The 21,471-nt window shown below is 45.1% G+C and overlaps 1 protein-coding gene and 1 pseudogene across 1 annotated transcript in view; both read left to right on the forward strand.

Moving 5' to 3' along the window:
* Positions 1-21,471, forward strand: part of GRIN2B (glutamate ionotropic receptor NMDA type subunit 2B) — a 1,069,942-nt gene that overhangs the window by 62,565 nt on the left and 985,906 nt on the right. The window lies entirely within an intron of this gene.
* On the forward strand, positions 2,580-2,697 carry LOC134961029 (5S ribosomal RNA; annotated as a pseudogene).

The following is a 21,471-nucleotide window of genomic DNA, read 5'->3' on the forward strand; positions in this document are numbered from 1 at the left end:
CCCCCCCCCCCCCCGGCATGCAAACTCCTGCCCAGTGATGCGGCTTAATCGCAATTTCAGCACAATCACTGAAATTGTGGATGCCTCCTGCTGGCGCAGTCTGGCTTCGACGGCAGGAGGCCTTCCACCATTTTTCACAGCGTAGCGCCCCGATAACGCCCACTCCATGCCTGCCTTTTGCTCCATCAGACCTCCATTTCGCCAACGCCGACCCCTCAAAGCTCCGTCTCCATCTTGGAAACAGAGCGTTGCCACCCTGCGAACACCTCTGCCTGTCAGTCAGGCAGAGGCGTTCGTAGTTAATGCTAACCATTAGCATTGACAGTGCGTGCACGCGCAGGATGGGACCTGCGCGTGCGCAGTGGGGGTCATTGTAAAACCTGCGGTTGGATCGTGATTTGCGATCCAACCTGAATTAGACCCATAGTTTTAGTAATTGTTGGTTTGTGGAATTTAATCCCATCTTCTAATAAACTTTTTTATTTTTTAGAGCAAAACGCAAGCAGATAATATTACCTTGAAATTCTCAAATCAAACCAATATTTTTTCATTCCCGTGTGAATGCAGATTATGCCACTGAAAAGCTGCAATGTGTAAATTGTGATGTCTAATTGAGCAGTCATACCAGAGAGCAAGTCTCTTCAGGGCATGGGTCTTCAACCTGTGGCAGTCCAGCTGCTGTTGAACTACACATCCCAGCATACCCTGTCTGTTTTAGTATGCCTTAATAGCAAAACTGTGGCAAGGCATGCTGGGATGTGTAGTTCCACAGTAGCTGGATGGCCACAGGTTGAAGATCCATGCTTTAGTGAAATCCCTTCCTAATGTGTATCTTGTCAGCACTGCATCCAGTTGGCCGATACACAACTATTGTCACTGTACATATTGTATCTCTATGTATGATATTTCCGTTATTATCTTTGTCATTTGTTTTCTGTGTTGGAGCCAACCGATGAGCTTTGTTACAAATGATCAAAAGCCTTTTACTCCGTACCTTTGTACATTTATGATCTATTGCTTTAGGTAGCTTTCATTATTGTCTTCCCTTAGTGTGAAATCCTTGACTTTTAGAATATGAATTTATGTTCTCGTGCTTAGATCTGTCTTACTGTATACACTTATAAGAGAAAAAGAAAGAAGACTCCTTTTTTGGCGCACTCTTCAGAATCAAATAGAATTATGATATGTTAGATTATAGATATTATAATGTAACTTTTACTTCATCATTAAAATAAATTCTAATGACGCACAGGGTACAATAAAAACTGGCAGGGAGGCTAGCACAGGAAAAAGATTATTTTTAACAATTGGTTGCCTCAAATGGGGTAATAATCAGCGAAAAGGTCTGGATAAGACCTTCTATCCCTCCAGAGACCACACGTAACGTGTCATATTAAATTCTTTGCTTCAGACATTGAGTGACAAATAAATTAATTTTGGTTACCACTGTCTGACCCACCTGTTTCATGTCAAACTTACGGTGTTTATCTCTGTGTAATCCATAGATAATCATGTTATGACTCTCTGGATTTTGCTGATATTTTGAATATTAATGATACAATATAGACTGTTTGTCTGAAGAGTTTAATTTAACAAAGGCATAGTGAGTGTGTAGCCATATTTAAAAATACTGACACACTGTTTCAGTGTAAATTGCCATTTTCTTTGCACTCAGATTTTCCAGTTAATGTGGAGCACGAGTGTTTCCATCTGTGCATACCCTGAGAGCATTATGTGCAAAATACAATACAGGTTGAGTATCCCATATCCAAATATTCCGAAATACGGAATATTCCGAAATACAGACTTTTTTGAGTGAGACTGAGATAGTGAAACTTTTATGGCTCAATGTACACAAACTTTGTTTAATACTCAAAGGTATTAAAAATATTGTATTAAATGACCTTCAGGCTGTGTGTATAAGGTGTATATGAAACATAAATGATTTGTGTGAATGTACAAACACTTTGTTTAATGCACAAAGTTATAAAAAATATTGGCTAAAATGACCTTCAGGCTGTGTGTATAAGGTGTATATGTGACATAAATGCATTCTGTGCTTAGATTTAGGTCCCATCACCATAATATCTCATTATGGTATGCAATTATTCCAAAATACGGAAAAATCCCATATCCAAAATTCCTCTGGTCCCAAGCATTTTGGATAAGGGATACTCAACCTGTAATAGAGTGTGCTATTACAGGCTCTCACAGTGAACTTCACACCACTGTAGCATCCATTTCTGATGTTTTTGGTAAATCTTGCATATTACACCCTTCCATCACCAGATGCAGCTGTGTACAAATTAAATTATTTCTGATTTCCCTGTGAAATCCTATATATTATACCCTTCCATCACTGGATGCACCTGTGTACAATTTGAACAGTTTTCATGTATTTTCTGGACTCTCATTGGTGATTCAGTGACCACTTCCCCAGGCAGTTCTCCAACTGGTGGGAAAGATCCCCACAGCGTCTAATGCCAACACAGATCCCCCGATCACATGTCTTTCTTTATTCTCATTTTTTCTTATTTTTTCTGAACTCTCATCAACGATTCAGGAGTAGTGCGCGAGTAACCTACTATCATACCATACTGTATACGCCCAATCCCATTCGATCTTGGAAGTCATTCAGTATAGGGCCGAACTAGTACCCTGTGGGTGACCCCCAGGGAATATTCGGTGTAGTAGGTATATACCAAACTCCAGTCTAACGATGAAAGCAGATTCACCTATTTTGTCTATTCTATAACTATAGCTATTCCAGATGCTAAACTATACATTAGTCTGCATTAAGTTTTGGGAGTGTATTAGTGATACACATGGTTAACACCAGTATCATCTTGTGACATCACGTGTGGTCTCTGGAGGGATAAAAGGTCTTATCCAGACCTTTTTGCTGATTATTACCCCATTTGAGGCAACCAATTGTTCAAAATAATCTTTTTCCTGTGCTAGCCGCCCTGCCAGTTTTTATTGTACCCTGTGCGTCATTAGGAGAATTTATTTTAGCAATGAAGTAAAAGTTACGTTTTAATATCTATAATCTAACATATCATAATTCTATTTGATTCTGAAGAGTGCGCCAAAAAAGGAGTCTTCTTTCTTTTTCTCATATCTGTATACAGGAAGCAATTACTGACTTCTTGGTGCACCATCAACAGTCGGATTGTAGGAGTCTACACCTCGTAATTTCAATAGATGTTGGTTTATAAAATTAACCTGAAAATTATTCATAACCAGTGTGGAATCAATTCTACTTTTTTTGTTACTGTATACACTGTATGCTTCCTCTTCCATGCATATACAACTATTGGACTTTAGTCAAGTAAAGAGCCATATATTATTCATTCAGTGCAAACAAATTATTTTGCATATCAACTGCTCATAATTCACGTTCATACAGTGAAATATTTAGATTTGAAACGTGGCACTTGAAGAATAAGATTCATGTACATCATATATATAAAAGTATGAGTCTTAAAAAGAGACCACATCACAAGGAGACATCACAGCGCAGTCATATATTGATGGCTTCAAAAATACACAATGCTGCTGACCCACAGATAAATGTGTTGGTTGTTTACACAGTTAGAATGCCGTCTTTAGAGATCCAGTATAGCATTACAGCATACTGTACATAGAGCAGCTTCTTATTATCTGCCTGCTGGTACTTACATGATGATTAAACAACCAAAATATACTAATTACATAGTCAGTACCAAAGACACTGGTGGTTCAGGCTAATTAGAAAGTTTGACTGTTGAAATAAAACTAACTGATGTTGCGGGTTTTAGCTGGGCAAAGGTTTTACCCCTTTTCACTAGAGATGTGCGGCGGGCACTTTTCGTGTTTTGTATTTTGGTTTTGGATCTGGATCCTCGCTCATGTTTTGGATCTGGATTGCTTTTGCCAAAACCACACTTTCGGGTTTTGGTTTTGGATCTGGATGATTTTTGAAAAAAATACAGAAACAGCTAAAATCACAGAATTTGTGGGTAATTTTGATCCTACAGTATTATTAACCTCAATACCATTCATTTCCACTAATTTCCAGTCTATTCTGAACACCTCACACCTCACAATATTGTTTTTAGGCCAAAAGGTTGCACCGAGGTGCTGAATGACTTTTCTAAGCGACACAAGTGTGCTGCACAAACACCTGGCCCATCTAGGAGTAGCACTGCAGTGGCAGACAGGATAGCAGATTTAAAAAATAGGCCCCAAAGAGCACATAATGCAAAGAAGAAAAAGATGTGCAATGAGGTTGCTGGATGACTTTGCTAAGTGACCCAAGTGGGCGGCACAAACACCTGGCCCATCTAGGAGTGGCACTGCAGTGGCAGACAGGATGGCACTTAAAAAAACTAGGCTCCAAACAGCACATAATGCAAAGAAAAAAAAGAGGTGCAAGATGGAATTGTCCTTGGGCCCTTCCGCCCAACCTTATGTTGTATAAACAGGACATGAACAGTTTAACAAACCAATCATTTCAGTGACAGTGTCTGCCACATAACTGTGGCTGAAATGACTGGTTTGTTTGGGCCCCCCCAAAAAAAGAAGCAATTAATCCCCCCCACCAAAAAAAGAAGCAATTCATCTTTTTTTGCACAAACTGGCTCTACAGAGAAGATGTCGTCCTCATCCTCCGATTCCTCACCCCTTTCAGCATGTACATCCTCTTCCTCACAGAGTATTAATTCGTCCCCACTGGAATCCACCATCACAGGTCCCTGTGTACTTTCTGGAGGCAATTGCTGGTAAAGGTCTTCCCGGAGGAATTTATAATTAATTTTGATGAACATCATCTTCTCCACATTTTGTGGAAGTAACCTCCTACGCTGATCACTGACAAGGTTACCGGCTGGAATAAACACTCTTTCGGACACTGGAGGGGGGGCAACTTAGGTAAAATAAAGCCAGTTTGTGCAAGGGCCGCCAAATTGCCTCTTTTTCCTGCCAGTATACATACGGACTGTCTGACATGGCTAATTTGATGCTGTCACCCACATAATCCTCCACCATTCTTTCAATGGTGACAGCATCATATGCAGTGACAGTAGACATGTCAGTAATCTTTGGCACGTCCTTCAGTCCGGACCAGATTTCAGCACTTGCTCCTGACTTCCCTCCATCACCGCCAGCTGGTGGGCTCGGAAATGTTATCCTTCTCCTCGCAGCCCCAAATGAAGGAGGAGCTGACGGGTCACGTTCCGCTTGAGTTGACAATTGTCTCACCAGCAGTTATTTGAACCTCTGCAGACTTGTGTCTGCCAGAAAGAGAGACACAACGTAGGCTTTAAACCTAGGATCGAGCACGGTTGCCAAAATGTAGTGCTCTGATTTCAACAGATTGACCACCCTTGAATCCTGGAAAAGTGAATGAAGGGCTCCATCCATAAGTCCCACATACTTTGCGGAATCGCTCCATTTTAACTCCTCATTCAATTTCTCCAGCTGCTTCTGCAAAGCCCGATGAGGAGAATGACCTGACTCCAGCTGGCAGCGTCTGAACTGACTTCACGTGTGGCAAGTTTGAAGGGTTGGAGAACCTTGCACAAGACAGAAATCATTCTCCACTGCACTTGAGTCAGGTGCATTCCCCCTCCTTTGCCTATATCGTAAGTGGATGTATAGACTTTAATGGCCTTTTGCTGCTCCTCCATCCTCTGAAGCATTTAGAGTGTGGAATTCCACCTCGTTACCACCTCTTGCTTCAGGTGATGGCAGGGCAGGTTCCGGAGTGTTTGCTGGTACTCCAGTCTTTGGCACGTGATGGCTGAATGCCGAAAGTGGCCACCAACAGCATCTCCTGCACGCCCCTGTCATTTTTCAAAAAATTCTGCACCACCAAATTAATTATATGTGCAAAACATGGGACGTGCTGGAATTTGCCCAGATGTAATGCACGCACAGTATTGGTGGCGTTGTCCGATATCACAAATCCCCAGGAGAGTCTAAGTGGGGTAAGTCATTGTGCGATGATGTCCCTCAGTTTCCGTAAGAGGTTGCCAGCAGTGTGCCTCTTACGGAAACCGGTGATACACATCGTAACCTGACTAGGGATGAGCTGGCATTTGTGAGATGCTGCTATTGGTGCCACTGCTGTTGTTGCTGCGGGAGGCAATACATCTACCCAGTGGGCTGTCACAGTCATGTAGTCCTTAGTTTGCCCTGTTCCACTTGTCCACATGTCCATGGTTAAGTGGACACTGGGTACAGCCGCATTTTTCAGGACACTGAGGACACTTTTCCTTAATGTTCCTGTACAGTCCGGGAATCACTTTCCTAGTGAAGTGGAATCTAGATGGGATTTGGTACCGGGGGACACACTACCTCCATCAATTGTCTAAATCCCACTGCACCAATGGCGGATACCGGATGCACGTCTAACACCAACCTAGCTGTCAAGGCATCAGTTATCCGCTTTACAACAGGATGACTGCTGTCATATTTCATCTTCCTCGCAATGGACTGTTGGACAGTCAATTGCTTACTGGAAGTAGGACAAGCGGTCTCCGACTTCCCCTCTGTGATGACGATCGACTCCCAGCAGCAACAACAGCAGCAGCAGCAGTAGGTGTACCACTCAAGGATCCTCCGAAGGAATCCCGGTTAGGAGAGGACTCGTCAGTCATGCCAGTGACACGGCCTGCAGGGCTACTGACGTTCCTGACTGAGGAGGATATTGACGTTGAGGGAGTTGGTGGTGTGGGCTTGCAGGAGTTTGGGTACAAGAGGAAAAAGGGATTTAGGTGTCAGTGGACTGCTTATCCTCTTACCCAAAGTTTCTGGACTTGACAATGACTTCTGATGAATGCGCTGCAAGTGACGTATAAGGGAGGATGTTCCTAGGTGGTTAACAGCCTTACCCCTACTTATTACCGATTGACAAAGGCAACACACAGCTTGACACCTGTTGTCCGGATTTGTGGAGAAATAATTCCACACTGAAGAGGTGGCTTTTTTGGTATTTTGCCAGGGCATGGCAATGGGCTTATTCATCCCACGGACAACAAATGTCTCCCCCGGTGCCTGATTTAAACAAACCACATCACCATCAGAATCTTCCTAGTCAATTTCCTCCTCAGCGCCAACAACACCCATATCCTCATCCTGGTGTACTTTAACAGTGACATTTTCAATCTGAATATCAGAAACTGGACTGTGGGTGCTCCTTCCAGCACTTGCAAAGGGCATGCAAATGGTGGAAGGAGTCACCTCTTCCCGTCCAGTGTTGGGAAGGTCAGGCATCGCAACCGCCGACACACTTGGACTCCCCTTGGGGATTTGTGATACCATCTTAGAACGCACAGTTCTTTGCTGTGCTTTTGCCAGCTTAACTCTTATCATTTTTCTAGCGGGAAGATGGAGACTTCCATCGTCATGTGAAGCTGAACCACTAGTCATGAACATAGGCCAGGGCCTTAGCCGTTCCTTGCCACTCCGTGTCATTATTGGCATATTGGCAAGTTTACGTTTCTCCTCAGACCATTTAAATTTCTTATTTTGGGTCATTTTACTGAACTTTGGCTTTTTGGATTCTACATGCCCTCTACTATGACATTGGGCATCGGCCTTTGCAGACGATGTTGATGGCATTTCATCGACTATGTCATGACTAGTGGCAGCAGCTTCAGCACTAGGAGGAAGTGGTTCTTGATCCTTCCCAAATTTTTGTTCTCCATTATTTTTCTGGAGTTATATAGCACAATATGCGGCACAGGGGAGCGTACCCCTACACCACACAGGGCAAACCCTGTAAAAATGATTTGGATTAAATATTAATAACCCCTTTATTTGCAGTAAATAATATACAGCACAGGACAGCACCACTGGACTTATATGGCAGTTCCACTGGACTTGACTTATACGACAGTACCATTGGATTTATACGGCAGTATCACTGGACTAATACGGCAGTATCACTGAACTTATACGGCAGTTCCAATGGACTTATACGGCAGTACCACTGGACTTATACGGCAGTACCACTGGACTTATACGGCAGTACCAATGGACTTATATGGCAGTACCACTGGACTTGACTTATACGGCTGCACCACTGGACTTATACGGCAGTACCACTAGACTTATACGGCAGTACCAATGTACTTATACGGCAGTAACACTGGACTTATATGGCAGTACCACTGGACTTATACGGCAGTACCGATGGAATTATACAGCAGTACCAATGGACTTATATGGCAGTACCACTGGACTTGACTTATACGGCAGTACCACTGGACTTATACAGCAGTACCGCTAGACTTATACGGCAGTACCGATGGACTTATATGGCAGTACCACTGGATTTACACGACATTACCACTGGACTTGACTTATACGGCAGTATCACTGGCCTTATACAGCAGTACCACTGGACTTATACGGCAGTACCACTGGACTTATATGGCAGTATCACTGGACTTATACCGCAGTACCACTGTACGTATACTACAGTACCAATGGACTTATACGGTAGTACCACTGGACTTATACGTCAGTACCACTGGACTTATACGGCAGTACCACTGGACTTGACTTATACGGCAGTACCAGTGGACTTATACGGAAATTACTATTAAACTCTTTAATATCAACTTGTGTAGTACATTAACCCATGAGCTTTGTTTTGAGTGTCCATATAGCAAATCAATGTAAAGTGATAGGTTCTAAAGGAAGAGTACAAACAATTCTGTGATTCAAATTCTATTGGTCCATTTTCCCCACCAGTTGTATTTTAGCCTCATACTACATCCAGTGTCTTGTTTCTTATTTATGTATTATTTGCTTTAACAATATACATTTAAGACATTAAAATATAATTTATAATTCAAACAATTGGTTTCTATTACATAAATTAGTCCCAAAGATGCATAAGTGCTAGTACAGGCCAGTACCTGTGATCTGTACATTGCTCTGCCCAGCACCTGATAGGAGTTAGGAGTCACACGGCTCTGTACATGCTATGCAAGATTCCTAAACTTATTGAGACAACCAGGCAGCTTGGTGATGGCAGCACATATTTGTGATGGGTACAGGGTGTGCTGTGTACACGGGCCCACGAGTCAATGTGGAATTCTTCGGAAGATGCAGCTGGTAGAGTAGATATCAAAGACGGTTGCACTGTGCTGGAGTCTATTCTATTTTCTACTTTTGCATCATCTTTCCACAGAAGTCAGCAAAATGATGGGGTCGCTGCTGGCAGCCCGGATGGTGTCTAACAATATCCTGTCCCGCTCCCCCGTCATTTGTTAAAACTCCTCTAGGTGGGAAACACATGCTGTTTAGTGCTATTATAGGTGCTTTCCTTTTCCAGTCAATTGTGAGTTATTGTTTATTGCCACATGGGCGCATTGTGAAAAGATAATGCCATAAAAGCTGATACTGGGATTCACAGAAGCTCTGACAAAAGGTACTTCTGGGTACACAATAAAAAACACAGACACATTTCTTGGATAAACATTTCTGTACCTTTTATAGCAGATAATATTTAAAGATGACATTTTCCTTTAAACCCACCACAACTTACAAGATCACAGCGACCTGCAGAGCCTGCATCTTGTGGGTGGCATTTTTTTTGTAGTTCATTTTGAATTCTGAACATTGTAAAGGCCACAAACCATTACAATTAACACCACCAGCCATGACAGAATTCAGCTTTTATGTTTTATTTAAAAGCTTTTATATTGTAAATTGGTAGCTTGAAACCACTGCTGCTATCACCATGGAAACATGATGGGCGTAAATTTAGATAGGACATTTTGAAAGAACTTGGTTTAGTTTTAAAGACAAACCTTTTTAAAATGTTTAAAATACACTATAACTGACTACAGTAGCAAATGTATTTATTTAATTTAATAAATTGTGATTTTTGTTTTTCCTTATCCGAAGATCCCCCTATACACCCCATTGTATATAAATTATTTGCAGCCTGTCTCTAGTGATAACCATGGAGGTTTGTCCTATACATAAATCATACTTCCCAACATGTGAAGGATGGAAGTCAGTACCCTCACGCGTCTGGAAAAGGGGTGTGTCATTGGGTGAATGAGGCGTGGCCTATGATGGGTGGGCATGCCCTCACGGAATGACCCCCCTGTTTATCATTTCAGGAGCACTCCATGAGCTGGGCAGCTCACTTCCCTGCAGTCTTTAGTGTACAGCATCTATTTAGAGATCACTTGCACATTTGCAGAGCAGCAATGGTCAAAGGCTCCAAACCCACCCTCCATCCGTGGGACACTGCAGCCCGCGGGTGGGTTAGCAAGGCAGGGTCTAAATAGCGTGACCGGTCCGCTGAAATAGGGACATTTGGGAGCTATGCATAAATGCTCTCCTGGGTGAACCATATAATACTGTAAGTTGTGCATTTAACAAAACAATATAATTAGAATTTACAGTGAAATAGACAAAAATGGTAAACAAAAAACTCCAGAAAAATTCCCAATGTGTCGTTATATGACTTATAATGTAAAGATATGTACTACTATGATGCTTTGTGAGAGCGAATAAGCATATAAGCATATGTTGTTTCTAAGCTATTTACATGTGAGCTAGAGATTTCAGAAGACGTGCATCAAGTCTAGTTAGAAGGATAGTTGTCTGGGATCTCACATGCCCTCATGGCCCTCATTCGTTCCTGTCCCCTCACCACCTCCCCACTTGACCCTATCCCCTCCCGCCTCCTTTACTACCTCTCTCCTTCTGCCTGTTCCCATCTTTCCCACCTTCTCAATCTCTCCCTCATCAGGCACTGTCCCCTCTGCCTTCAAGCATGCACTCATCTCTACTATTCTTAAAAACCTACCCTTGATCCAAACACTCTCACCAACTACCGACCCATCTCTCTCCTCCCTTTTGCCTCCAAACTCCTTGAGCGTATTGTCTACAACCGCCTTACTTCCTTTCTTTCCTCACACTCACTGCTTGACCCATTCCAGTCTGGCTTCCGTCCTCTCCACTCCACTAAAACTGCCCTTACAAAAGTATGCAATGACCTCCATGCTGCCAAATCTAAGGGCAACCACTCTCTACTTATTCTTCTTGATCTCTCTGCTGCTTTTGACACTGTGGACCATCCTCTCCTACTGCAAATCCTTCACTCCACTGTCTGCGTGATACTGCCCTCTCTTGGCTGTCTTCCTACCTCTCTGACCGTTCATTCTCTGTCTCCTCTCATGACTCCACCTCCCCCTCACTTCCACTAACTGTAGGTGTACCCCAAGGTTCTGTCCTTGGTCCTCTTTTTTCTCTCTATACGTCCTCACTAGGTAAGCTCATTAGTTCTTTTGGTTTCCAATATCATCTCTATGCTGATGACACTCAAATCTATCTTTCCTCTCCAGACCTCTCCCCTGCTCTCCTCACTCGTATCTCCAACTGTCTCTCTGCTATCTCTGTTTGGGTGTCCCAGCACTTTCTTAAACTTAACATGTCTAAGACCGAGCTGATCATCTTCCCTCCCTCCGGCATAACCTCACCTCCTACAATCTCATTATCTATTGATGGCAATACTATCTCCTCTAGCCCCCAAGTGCGCTGTTTTGGAGTAATCCTTGACTCCTCCCTCTCCTTCAAACCACACATTCAGCACCTCTCACAATCCTGCCGTTTTCATCTAAAAAATATTTTCAGGATCAGACCCTTTCTGGCCCAGGATGCTACTAAGACCCTTATCAACTCACTGGTCATCTCCAGACTGGACTACTGTAATCTTCTGCTGACTGGCATTCCTGACAAATACCACTCTCCACTCCAGTCTATCCTCAGTGCTGCTGCCCGGCTCATTTTCCTCACCAAATGCACTACGTCCACCTCTCCTTTCCTACAAGACCTTCACTGGCTTCCCTTCCCTTTCAGAATCCATTTCAAGCTTCTCACACTCGCTTACAAAGCACTCACCCACTCCTCTCCCATCTACATCTCTGACCTTATCTCCCTTTACATTCCCACCCGTCCTCTTCACTCGGCTAATGCACGCCGACTTTCCTGCCTACGGATTACTTCCTCCCACTCCTACCTCCAAGATTTTTAATGTGCTGCACCACTTCTCTGGAATTCCCTACCTCTCCCCCTCAGATTCTCCACCTCTCTACAAAACTAACGGGCTCTCAAAACCCACTTCTTCACCAAACCCAGCCAAATCTCTTCCTAACCCTCTGTTCCACGCTCTCTATGAACCCCGTCTGTCTACCCCTCCCCTTTAGAATGTAAGCTCTCATGAGCAGGGTCTTCTTCCCTCATGTGCTTATCCTTTTTCTTACTTTAATAATCTTCAACTGCACCAAATCCAGTCTTCTGCCACCTGATACTTATTTCAGGGTCATCTGCTGATGTAACTGTTTATTTCTCTAACGTCCTAGTGGATGCTGGGGACTCCGTAAGGACCATGGGGGATAGACGGGCTCCGCAGGAGACATGGGCACTTTAAGAAAGAATTTAGGTTCTGGTGTGCTCTGGCTCCTCCCTCTATGCCCCTCCTCCAGACCTCAGTTTGATACTGTGCCCAGACGAGCTGGGTGCTTTTCAGTGAGCTCTCCTGAGTTTGCTGAGAGAAAGTATTTTGTTAGGTTTTTTTATTTTCAGGGAGCTCTGCTGGCAACAGACTCCCTGCATCGTGGGACAGAGGGGAGAGAAGCAGCCCTACTCACTGAAGCTAGGTCCTGCTTCTTAGGCTACTGGACACCATTAGCTCCAGAGGGATCGTACGCAGGATCTCACCCTCACCGTCCGATCCCGGAGCCGCGCCGCCGTCCCCCTCGCAGAGCCGGAAGACAGAAGCCGGGTGAGTATGAGAAGCAAAGAAGACTTCAAATCGGCGGCAGAAGATTCCGTTCTTCACTGAGGTAACGCACAGCACTGCAGCTGTGCGCCATTGCTCCCACACACCTCACATACTCCGGTCACTGTAAGGGCGCAGGGGGGGGGGGGGGGGGGCGCCCTGGGCAGCAATTGGGACATCTGTGGCAAAAGTTTAGCATATATACAGTTGGGCACTGTATATATGTATGAGCCCCCGCCAAAAATTGTACATTTAAGCGGGACAGAAGCCCGCCGCTGAGGGGGCGGGGCTTCTTCCTCAGCACTCACCAGCGCCATTTTTTTCCCACAGCTCCTCTGAGAGGAAGCTTCCCAGGCTCTCCCCTGCAGATACACGGTAGAAGAGGGTAAAAAGAGAGGGGGGGCACATAATTAGGCGCAAAAAGCAATATAAACAGCAGCTACTGGGTTAACATTAAGTTACTGTGTTATTCCTGGGTTTATAGCGCTGGGCTGTGTGCTGGCATACTCTCTCCCTGTCTCTCCAAAGGGCCTTGTGGGGGAACTGTCTTCAATAAGGGCATTCCCTGTGTGTGTGGTGTGTCGGTACGCTTGTGTCGACATGTTTGAAGAGGAAGGTTATGTGGAAGCAGAGCGGGAGCAAATGAATGTGGTGTCACCGCCGACGGCGCCGACACCTGATTGGATGGATATGTGGAAGGTTTTAAATGATAATGTTAATTCCTTGCATAAAAGGTTAGAAAAAGCTGAAGCCTCAGGACAGTCAGGGTCTCAACCCGTGCCTGATCCTATGTCGCAGAGGCCGTCAGGGTCTCAGAAGCGCCCACTATCTAAAATTGTTGACACAGATACCGACATGGATTCTGACTCCAGTGTCAATTACGATGATGCAAAGTTACAGCCTAAATTGGCTAAATCCATCCATTATATGATTGTAGCAATTAAGGATGTGTTGCACATCACAGAGGAAACCCCAGTCCCTGACAAGAGGGTGCATATGTATGGGGAAAAGATACCGGAGGTAACCTTTCCCCCCTCACACGAGCTTAATGAGTTATGTGAAAAGGCTTGGGAATCTCCAGATAAAAAACTGCAGATTTCCAAAAGGATTCTTATGGCGTATCCTTTCCCGCCAACGGACAGGTTACGCTGGGAATCCTCCCCTAAGGTGGACAAAGCTTTAACACGCTTATCCAAGAAGGTAGCCCTGCCGTCACAGGATACGGCTACCCTCAAAGATGCTGCGGATCGCAAACAGGAGGTTACCCTGAAGTCCATTTATACACATTTGGGTACCTTGCTGAGGCCGGCGATCGCGTCGGCCTGGGTGTGTAGTGCTGTAGCAGCATGGACGGATACCTTATCTGAGGAAATTGAGACCTTAGACAAGGATACTGTATTGTTGACCTTGGGGCATATTAAAGACGCTGTCCTTTATATGAGAGATGCTCAAAGAGACATTAGTCTGCTGGGTTCTAGAATAAATGCTATGTCAATTTCTGCCAGAAGGGTCCTGTGGACTCGGCAATGGACAGGTGATGCCGACTCAAAAAGGCATATGGAGGTTTTACCTTACAAGGGTGAGGAATTGTTTGGGGAGGGTCTCTCGGACCTGGTCTCCACAGCTACTGCTGGAAAGTCAAATTTTTTGCCATATGTTTCCTCACAGCCTAAGAGAGCACCGTATTATCAAATGCAGTCCTTTCGATCACAGAAAAACAAGAAAGTCCGAGGTGCGTCCTCTCTTGCCAGAGGCAGGGGAAGAGGAAAGAAGCTGCACAACACAGCTAGTTCCCAGGAACAGAAGTCCTCCCCGGCCTCTACAAAATCCACCGCATGACGCTGGGGCTCCACAGGCGGAGCTAGGCCCGGTGGGGGCACGTCTTCGAAATTTCAGCCACAAGTGGGTTCACTTCCAGTTGGATCCCTGGGCAATAGATATTGTGTCTCAGGGATACAAGCTGGAATTCGAGGAGATGCCCCCTCACCGATACCTCAAATCGGCCCTGCCAGCTTCCCCCCACGAGAGGGAAATAGTGTTAACTGCAATTCACAAATTGTATCTTCAACAGGTGGTGGTCAAGGTTCCCCTCCTTCAGCAGGGAAGGGGTTATTATTCGACCATGTTTGTAGTCCCGAAACCGGACGGTTCGGTCAGACCCATACTGAATTTAAAATCCCTTAACATATACCTGAAAAGGTTCAAGTTCAAGATGGAATCGCTGAGAGCGGTCATCGCAAGCCTGGAAGGGGGGGATTTTATGGTGTCTCTGGACATAAAGGATGCATGCCTTCATGTCCCCATTTATCCACCTCATCAGGCGTACCTCAGATTTGTGGTACATGATTGTCATTACCAATTTCAGACGTTGCCGCTTGGTCTCTCCACGGCACCGAGAATATTTACCAAGGTAATGGCAGAAATGATGGTACTCCTGCGGAAGCAAGGAGTCACAATTATCCCATACTTGGACGATCTCCTCATAAAAGCGAGATCAAGAGAGCAGTTGCTGATCAGTGTAGCACTTTCTCTGGAAGTGTTACGGCAACACGGCTGGATTCTAAATATTCCACAGTCGCAGTTGGTTCATACGACTCGTCTGCCTTTCCTGGGCATGATTCTAGATACAGACCAGAAAAGGGTTTATCTCCCGATGGAGAAAGCTCACGAACTCATGACACTGGTCAGGAACCTGTTAAAACCAAAACAGGTGTCAGTGCATCACTGCACTCATGTCCTGGGAAAGATGGTGGCATCATACGAGGCCATTCCCTTCGGCAGGTTCCATGCGAGGACCTTTCAATGGGACTTACTGGACAAGTGGTCCGGATCACATCTTCAGATGCATCGGTTAATCACCCTATCCCCCAGGGCCAGGGTGTCACTCCTGTGGTGGCTGCAGAGCGCTCACCTTCTCGAGGGCCGCAGATTCGGCATTCAGGACTGGGTCCTGGTGACCACGGACGCAAGATTTCCAAGGTGTGTGGTCAAGTCAAGAGACTTGCCTTCACATCAACATCCTGGAACTAAGGGCCATATACAACGCCCTACGTCAAGCGGAGACCCTGCTTCACGACCAACCGGTTCTGATTCAGTCAGACAACATCACCGCAGTGGCTCATGTAAACCGCCAAGGCATCACAAGGAGCAGAGTGGCGATGGCGGAAGCCGCCAAAATTCTTCGCTGGGCGGAGAATCACGTAACCGCACTGTCAGCAGTGTTCATCCCGGGAGTGGACAACTGGGAAGCAGACTTCCTCAGCAGACACGACCTCCACCCGGGAGAGTGGGGACTTCATCAGGAAGTCTTCGCGCAGATTACAAGTCGGTGGGAACTGCCACAGGTGGACATGATGGCATCCCGACTCAACAAAAAGCTACAGAGGTATTGCGCCAGGTCAAGAGACGCTCAGGCGATAGCTGTAGACACCCTGGTGACACCGTGGGTGTTCCAGTCGGTCTATGTATTTCCTCCTCTTCCTCTCATACACAAGGTGCTGAGGATAATAAGAAAAAGAGGAGTGAGAACAATACTCATTGTTCCAGATTGGCCACGAAGGACTTGGTATCCAGATCTGCAGGAACTGCTCACAGAGGACCCGTGGCCTCTTCCTCTAAGGCAGGACTTGTTGCAACAAGGGCCCTGTCTGTTCCAAGACTTACCACGGCTGCGTTTGACGGCATGGCGGTTGAACGCCGGATCCTAGCAGAGAAAGGCATTCCGGATGAGGTCATTCCTACGCTAATACAGGCTAGGAAAGACGTGACAGCTCAACATTATCACCGTATATGGCGAAAATATGTTGCTTGGTGTGAGGCCAGGAATGAAGGAGTACCAGCTGGGCCGTTTCCTTCACTTCCTACAGTCTGGAGTGAATTTGGGCCTAAAATTGGGTTCCATTAAGGTCCAGATTTCAGCCCTATCCATTTTCTTTCAAAAGGAGTTGGCTTCTCTACCTGAAGTTCAGACGTTTGTAAAGGGAGTGCTGCATATTCAACCCCCTTTTGTGCCTCCAGTGGCACCTTGGGATCTTAACGTGGTGTTGAGTTTCCTGAAATCCCACTGGTTTGAACCACTCAAGACGGTGGAGTTGAAATATCTCACGTGGAAGGTGGTCATGCTATTAGCCTTGGCTTCGGCTAGGCGGGTGTCAGAGTTGGCGGCTTTGTCACATAAAAGCCCCTATCTGGTTTTCCATGCGGATAGAGCAGAATTGCGGACCCGTTCACAATTTCTGCAGAGAGTGGTTTCATCCTTTCATATAAACCAACCTATTGTGGTGACTGTGGCTACTACTGACTTGGAGGATTCCGAGTTGCTTGATGTGGTCAGGGCTTTGAAGGTTTATGTAGCCAGAACGGCTAGGATCAGGAAAACAGAGTCTTTGTTTATCCTGTATGCTTCCAACAAGCTTGGTGCTCCTGCTTTAAAGCAAACTATTGCTCGCTGGATCTGTAACACGATTCAGCAGGCTCATTCTGCGGCTGCATTGCCGCTGCCAAAATCAGTTAAGGCCCATTCCACTAGGAAGGTGGGCTCTTCTTGGGCGGCTGCCGAGCGGCTACTTAGTCAGGTTCAAACACTTTTGCAAAGTTCTACAAGTTTGATACCCTGGCTGAGGAGGACCTTGTGTTTGCTCAATCGGTGCTGCAGAGTCATCCGCACTCTCCCGCCCGTTTGGGAGCTTTGGTATAATCCCCATGGTCCTTACGGAGTCCCCAGCATCCACTAGGACGTTAGAGAAAATAAGATTTTACTTACCGGTAAATCTATTTCTCGTAGTCCGTAGTGGATGCTGGGCGCCCGTCCCAAGTGTGGAATTCTTCTGCAATACTTGTATATAGTTGTTGCTTCAATAAGGGTTATGTTATGGTTGCATCAGGGTTGACCTGATGCTCTGTTGTTGTTCATACTGTTAACTGGGTAAGTTTATCACAAGTTATACGGTGTGATTGGTGTGGCTGGTATGAATCTTGCCCTGGATTACCAAAATCCTTTCCTTGTACTGTCAGCTCTTCTGGGCACAGTTTCTCTAACTGAGGTCTGGAGGAGGGGCATAGAGGGAGGAGCCAGAGCACACCAGAACCTAAATTCTTTCTTAAAGTGCCCATGTGTCCTGCGGAGCCCGTCTATCCCACATGGTCCTTACGGAGTCCCCAGCATCCACTACGGACTACAAGAAATAGATTTACCGGTAAGTAAAATCTTATTTTACTCTGTACTTGCTCTATATTGTCGTTAACTTTAAGTTGCTGTTTTCCTGTTTTGATTATTTGTTTATGTACTCTGTAATTGGGCGCTGCGGAATCCTTGTGGCGCCATATAAATAAAGGAGAATAATAATAATAACATGCCTTCTGCTCCCACCACAGGTGTGCAGACAGGTCTGTGCCTGATGAACACCTTTTAACACTGATGGTCCACAAATGGTATGCAATCAATATGTCAATGTTGGCAGTTACGATGTCGACCTGGAAAATGTCAACATGGACAGAATGTTGACATTTGGAATGTCAACATGTTGCCAATCAGGAATGTCAACATTTTGCCAATCAGGAGCCTTATCTGCCGGTCCGCGAGCTCTGATTGGCTCACGAGCCGGCGCCGAATTTAAGATAGTCACTGCCGCCGGAGATGTTTGTGCGCGCTGGGCAGCGGTGGCCGGGAGCGGATCGAGTCGCTTGCTGGACACCGCTGCTGTAGAGAGTGAAGTCATTGTGACTCACTCTCAGCAGCAGCCCCCTCTACTGCCTGGCGCTCAATGCGGCTGCGTAGCTCACGTATGCATCGGGCCGGCCCTGGTAGTAGCCTCCTGTTGGTGACATCTGCAGTGCTCCTTCTCCTCCTCCTCCCTGCACCCGGAAGGTGAGGCTGGACAGCTGGCTGCGTTGCTGGGGGAGAAGGAGGTTGGGGGATCCTGGATCATTCCGGGAGGCTGCCAACACAGGAGTTGAGGGGGGTTGGAGTGAGCAGTATTGGGTGGCTAAGGAGGCGGGATGTGGAAAGAAACCTGTAAGCTTCTATAGTGTAACGCCAGCAAAAGCTGGCATTACCCTCCGCATCAGTAAGTGGGTATCCATGGCTTAGTACATATGACAATGCGGTAAAACCCCAGAAAACAGTTTTTTTTACGGCATTTTTTCTTTAGTACATCCTGCCCCATATCTAGTAACAGGTACAGAAGTCATATTATGAGGCTATACTTTAACCTCATAATACATTGACCTTGCTGTGTCTTGTTTTTTACTTCTTTATTTTGTATAGACCTTTAGAATGGAATTAAATGAAACACCTTAGTGATCTTATAATACTAATAATATTGGTGGTGATAAAGCTAAATATTTATCTTATTTAAAACCCTTTAAGAGGCCTAAGAACACTGTACGCTATTGACGTATGGAGTACCGTAAGGGTACGCACGTTGCGTAACAATCGCTTAGCCGTGGTCGAGACGCTCAAGCGTCACGTTCGCTCACGGCCAAGAGATCACAGGCAGGCACGCTATTGGCTGCTGACTAACGTAATGGTTCGCTATAGCGTAGCGGACGCTCAGGACCACGAGGAGATCACCAGCGGCGCAGACGCTCACAATGTTAAACCTTTATATCTAAACCATAACAATGTAATATGCAGTAAAACCTTAGTGTAGAGATAGGGTGTAGATGCAACACAGTGTAACCTTATTAACTTAAAAGCTGTTCGAGCGTCACCGACGCTCTGAGAATACTTAACACTATAATAAATACACAACTACCGGGCTTAGGGTCTAACGCCTTATGAATATGTTATACTTGCAAAAAGAATAATACAGTACAAGTCACACACTACAATATAACATAGACTAACTAACCAGATAACTACACAGGAAATACAATACAATACTATTACGTTTAAGAGAATACGAGAGAAAGAGGAGAAGAGAGAGAGAGAGATATGGCTCACAATAACAAGAAAAACAATATGATTGCGGAGAAAAACTTACGCACAAAGGGGAACGATCGCATGCGCCTCTGGACATCCAGCTCCCGATTATCAGCAATGAGAACCGTTGAAGAGTGAGCTGGATGTGATCGGCTTGTCTATTTATGCCCCACACACAATACAATTCAATGGTCCCTACAATCTCATTGTTCATTGGAGACAGGAATTCGTCTTCGCACTATAACAAAAGGTCATAGGTTGATTCATACAGGTGGGCTGTGACAATTTCCAACTGCTCAGGTGGGTGGGAAACTAGGTTTCCCGCCGCATGGATAAGTGCAAATAATAGTAAATGGACATAAACTTCTTATGTCCATAACTATTCGCACGAGCGATTAATTCGCTTCAAACCAACACCGGAATATTGCTAATTAAATACTCTTCCGATGGATACTAAACACCACTATATGACCCCTGTCTGACCCTTCGTATCAAACAAAGAGGGATCTCTCTGTCCATGAACATGCTATATTAACTAAACTTTCAGAATCTATCAAAGGGACCATGATCTACAAAATACATTATATGGTTAAAATATGTAACGATTGAGTCGCACGCTACGAACACATAAACTCTACCGTAAATGCACATACCGTGCGCCTGCGGGTGCCCGCAACAGCGAGTATGCGCACGCACGGGAGAGCGCACGCATGCGCAGCGCGGACCTGTATGAGGTGCAAATATGGCAGTGTGCATCGTGATATTTTTCTGACTTTGACAGTCCACCCTTTGGCAGTCAACAATAACTGCCACTTCCTAAAACATTTCAAAACGAGAAAAATATATGTCAGGGGTTAATACATTTCCATGGTTGGGTAAGGGGGGGAGAGAGGAGAAGGTGTGAAGAGGGTATGACCTAGTGAGATAGTAGAAGCATGTGTGTATGAATCCATGTTTGGGGGGTCATGTATCATCGTGCCGTACGTGTTGTACATCAAGCTTCGAGGTATTGCGAAGTATACATTTGAATTCCTTCTTATCCCGCGGTGCGGGTCTGTGGATGGGCTGTCAAACTTTACCGAGCTCTTTTCGGATTTTGGTTGCAACAAAATGGGGGAGCACATTTTAGTTGGTGATACATGAATGGGAGAATATGTGATTGCTGATATCTGTGCCTGTATTCCCTATCGACTATGTGTGTCATTACCTGAAGGTTGTAGAGATGAAGATAAAGAACACTTATGGTAAATGCAGTGGTATTCTATGTCAGGTAAATGAACATTTGTCGGTTGAAGTCTTGTTCGGTGTCTGTTGAATGCAGTCTTCTTTGTGCTTTTGCCCAAAAGGTGCAAGCAAAAAGCTTTGTCAATGTCCATAGACTTACAAAAGTGTTGGGCTAGCGTAATTTTAAAATTTCTAGGGAAACTGGGGGTCTATGGCATAGTTCATCAAATATCTGTGTATTAGGTTGTCAAAACTTCTTCTTTAATCCATCAGTTGTCTGTATACAGGATCATCAAATTCCTCGTCCAAGTGGGTCTTTTTACCTTGGAGAAAACGGAAAAACAGGTGAAAGAAACGGACCGTATAATCGCTTTTTCATCACATCATTGTTTCTACCGTTGGGTCATAAATCAAATCCATTGGAATTACAATTTCCTCACTCCTTAGACTCATTACCCTGGTACGACGTTTGCACTTCATTAAAGCCTGACCGCATCTAAATATCAAGCCAATGGATATGACAACACCTAAG

Source organism: Pseudophryne corroboree, chromosome 9, assembly GCF_028390025.1.
Source record: "Pseudophryne corroboree isolate aPseCor3 chromosome 9, aPseCor3.hap2, whole genome shotgun sequence".
NCBI classification, from domain to species: Eukaryota; Metazoa; Chordata; class Amphibia; order Anura; family Myobatrachidae; genus Pseudophryne; species Pseudophryne corroboree.